This window comes from Solanum pennellii, chromosome 5 (genome assembly GCF_001406875.1).
Source record: "Solanum pennellii chromosome 5, SPENNV200".
NCBI lineage: Eukaryota > Viridiplantae > Streptophyta > Magnoliopsida > Solanales > Solanaceae > Solanum > Solanum pennellii.
The window spans coordinates 13,119,952-13,124,605 of NC_028641.1; the positions used below are offsets into that span (position 1 = coordinate 13,119,952).

The 4,654-nt window shown below is 32.6% G+C and overlaps 1 pseudogene; it reads right to left on the reverse strand.

Moving 5' to 3' along the window:
* Positions 1–2,585: 2,585 nt before the first annotated feature.
* On the reverse strand, positions 2,586–3,790 carry LOC107019329 (annotated as a pseudogene).
* Positions 3,791–4,654: the final 864 nt, after the last annotated feature.

A 4,654-nucleotide genomic window follows, 5' to 3' on the forward strand; every position in this document is an offset into this window, starting at 1 on the left:
TTTAAGTTATCAGAACATCAAAAATGGTAAAGGCAAAAAAGAACTTTTCATGCTCAAATTCTAAACCCATGTAATTTAAACTAAGAGAATGCCAAAAAAAAAGGAATAGAAAAAACCGAATCCGAAAAATGAATTGTCACAATAAACTTTGAAGAGATTAGCACTGAAGTGAATATTGGATACATGAACTCATTCTAGCTCAAATTCTATACCTATGCTACTAAAACTAATAGAACAACAAAGAATTTATAATAAAAAAATACCCACATCCCAACAAGAAATTGTAATAATAGAGTTAACATTCTCATACACACAAAAAATGATTTCACAATGAGCTTCAAAGAGATTAACATTGAAGTAAATACAACATAGATGAATCTTCTCCAGCTCAAATTCTATAATCATTTCATTTAAGCTATCAGAACAATAATAATGGTAAAAACAAACAAACTCACATCCCCAAAAGAAATTATTCACAATGAAGTTTCAACATATACTTACACGAGCTTCAAAGGAACCTACACCAGCCTCTATATTTGCATTTTCTTGTTTACTTTTTCTTTAGGTATGAGTGAAAAGTACAATTTAAACTTATGCATGTTGATCGGTGCTCCCTTTATTTCCATAAAAATTGATCAATTGATACGCCTGTTAATTGAAAAAATAGTATAATATTATCACTTTTAAATCTCATAGATGTAATATCTAACGTCAAAGTCATATAACTTGCAGATATATTATTGTCCTTTACTCATAAATAATCAAGAGTTATACAGTATGTTAACAGAACAGAAAAGATAACAGATACACATGAAAAAACTAACTTGGCTTTAGAATTAAAGAGTAATAAAGTAAAACCTGAAGATATCTGATTGAACTGAAGAATATNATAAGCAAATAAAAGGAATCAAATCATAGATATTAACAAGAAGACAAAGTTCAATACTTTACTAAAGACATCCACTGTCAATTGAATTACTACATCATAACATGAACTTATTTGAGCTCAAATTCTATACTTACGCCACTTGAGCTAACAAAAAAGCAGAGAATAGTAAAATCCAAAAGACCCACATCCCAAACTGGATTTTCACACTGAACTTTGAAGAGATTAAAATTAAAGGTAATGTTGAATGGACGAACACTTTCCTACTCAAATTCTAGAAGTATGTCGTTTAAGTTATCAGAACATCAAAAATGGTAAAGGAAAAAAAGAACTTTTCATGCTCAAATTCTAAACCCATGTAATTTAAACTAAGAGAAGGACAAAAAAAAAGAATAGAAAAAACCGAATCCGAAAAATGAATTGTCACAATAAACTTTGAAGAGATTAGCACTGAAGTGAATATAGGACACATGAACTCATTCTAGCTCAAATTCTATACCTATGCGACTAAAACTAACAGAACAACAAAGAATTTTATAATTAAAAAATACCCACATCCCAAAAAGAAATTGTCATAATAGAGTTAACATTCTCATACACACAAAAAATGATTTCACAATGAGCTTCAAAGAGATTAACATTGAAGCAAATACAACATAGATGAATCTTCTCCAGCTCAAATTCTATAATCATTTCATTTAAGCTATCAGAACAATAATAATGGTAAAAACAAATAAACTCACATCCCCACAAGGAATTATTCACAATGAAGTTTCAATATATACTTACACGAGCTTCAAAGGAATCTACACCAGCCTCTATATTTGCATTTTCTTGTTTACTTTTTCTTTAGGTATGAGTGAAAAGTACAATTTAAACTTATGCATGTTGATCGGTGCTCCCTTTATTTCCATAAAAATTGATCAATTGATACGCCTGTTAATTGAAAAAATAGTATAATATTATCACTTTTAAATCTCATAGATGTAATATCTAACGTCAAAGTCATATAACTTGCAGATATATTATTGTCCTTTACTCATAAATAATCAAGAGTTATACAGTATGTTAACAGAACAGAAAAGATAACAGATACACATGAAAAAACTAACTTGGCTTTAGAATTAAAGAGTAATAAAGTAAAACCTGAAGATATCTGATTGAACTGAAGAATATCAAAAAACGTTACATAGATCAGATATATAGAACTATGAAATCACAACCCCTTTTAAATGACTATTAGCTTGAATAGATGGAGATAACTAAAGGTAGAGCTACATTAAAATGTGCATGGAGTTCCACAAGCTATGATAGAAACATTTAGTATTTTAGGGGTAGAGTAACAACAACACTTCAATACTACTTTTTTTTCCCTTTGACAACTTCAATAGCTAGAAACCTAATGCTATAACATAGACTTACATATTGTAGCATATATTTGCTTTTAAAGTAAAAAGAAGTACTGCTCTTTGTATTTCCATACATGCAAAGCTATGAAAGATAAATAGTGAACCAAAAATCACACTATGATATAAGTACATGAGATACCTATTTGTAAAGGGATATGAAGGAATTTTTATTACCTACAAATTTACTTGGATCCATGTAAAACTGCAAAAAAGAGATTTCTTTATGGGATTGTTCTTCCATATGGTAATGTATAGTCATCGCTGAACCTTAAGAATAGCCACCAGTCCCTTCAACCTACAAGGAAAACCAGTAATAATGCAACAACAACCATTATCCTAAACAGTCGTTGTGGAGGAATTATACGAGCAACAAATACTTGTAAGCAGTATGCAGTGATAGTACAAACCAAGACAGTGTAAAAACTAAAGAGGGGGAGCACATATTCTTTATCTAGTCCCTTAACAAACTCCTCGACAAAGCTTCTGTCGACACTCAACTTGTAAGAGTCAAGGTACCTGTCTTGTCACTGCACAACACATCCATTCCAGCCATTTCTTCAATAACACTCATTCTCTTGGTGATGGCATCCTGCTGGGAGAGCCTATGGGATCCAATGGCCATAGTTTATGACAACACATTAGGCATAGCAATTGGAATACCACCAATAAGTAGCACCAAGAGATTGTAAATTCCATCCCTGTACTTCTTGTGCTGGATTGGATACATGACAGTAATCTCAACCAGCATAACTATAGCAATGGAGCAGAAGCAAAAGTTTCCTATGGCTGTTAGCACATTCTGGAAATGACCAACATTGTTTGTATTGTCAAAGAAAGTGTGAACTCGTGTGGCAATGACAACAACTTAAAGGTAAACTTGTTTGCAGGTTGATGCAGAGAAAACATCGTCTCCGGGATTCTTTTTCACGGGAAGAAATTCTCATGTAAGGCAGATTGATCAATCTTTAAAGGATCACCTTCCAGAAGACAAGCATCAGCAGGAACAATCTCTCCCAACTTGAAACTTATAATATCACCAGGCACTAGAATAGCAACTTGCTGATCACTCCAGCGCCTATCTCTAAGAACCTTCATTTTGGAGCAAGTCCAGCCATAAGAGTTGCAGAGGCATTTCCAGCATTGTTTTCTCCAATAAATATGATAGTTGAATTGATCACCAGCAAGCAAACAATACTAACAAAATCTTTCCAATCTGGGGGCTTTCCATCTCTATTAGCCAGTGCAATGGCCATGATAGCCGCCATCTCCATAACCCATGACAGATGATTCCACATAAGCCCAAGGAACTTTAGTATTTTTCTTTCTTTTTTCTCTTCCAACTTGTACGGTCCAAAGATTTGAAATCTGTTAGGTCCCTCATCTGAAGTCAGACCCTCTCGCGAACATCTCAGGTGTTCAAACACTTCTTCAATGGGGATTTTCTCCAGATCAAGAGTATCATTTTTATCTCTTTGAGGCTTATAGCTTTCACCATCTTCGTAAACCAGCAGCAACAAGTCAAAAATTACGCAGAAAAAGGACTGATAATCAATTAACCAGACTACCACTATCAAAATAATTTTTATAAAATATTCATAGAATAAAACACATTAGCAAAGAAAGGTATGTTTAGAAGTTCTCTTCAATTTCTCCCAAGGTTTACCCATGTTTACAATAATGTCTTCATTTACTTGTATCTCTAAAGAAAATTTTTTTGTTAAGCTCAATATTCCTAGGGCTAATTTTGACGTTAAAATTATTTTCAATTTCTTCCACTAGATTGCAATTTCAGCAATAACAATCCCAAACTAATAAATTACTTCTAAACACAAAACAAAAATTCAATTAATTGGCTATTTTTAGTACTAGATAATTAGAAGAGAGTGAAAAGGAATTTTAGATGTATGAAATTTTGATACTTACGCTTGATGAAATTGGTTTTAAGCTTCAAATCTTTGATCTTCAGTTCCTCGATCGATCCCTAGTTCGTCAGCATTAGCTCAACTCAACTCAGCTATTCCGATTTTGGAGAAGAGAATCAACTCATCTCTTTTGATTTTCAGCTCTTCTCTTCAGTCTTCAACTTCCTCTGTTCGATCTTCAGGTTCTACTTTTCGATTTGAAGTTTTGGAGAAGAGAAATTATGTGCTTTTTCGTATAGGAAAGAACCTGCGTTGTGTTCTACTCTTAAGCGTTGTGTTCTAAGCCCCAATTTTTTTTCCAATTCCCAGATAAAAAAGTTTTTAATAATGTTTTATAATTTTTTTTGGCCAAAAATAATGGGAGGGGGAGTTGAAAATGTTGGAGGGAATCTAATATTTTAGTGCAAAAGTTTAGGCCACACTTCTAAAGTGTTGTT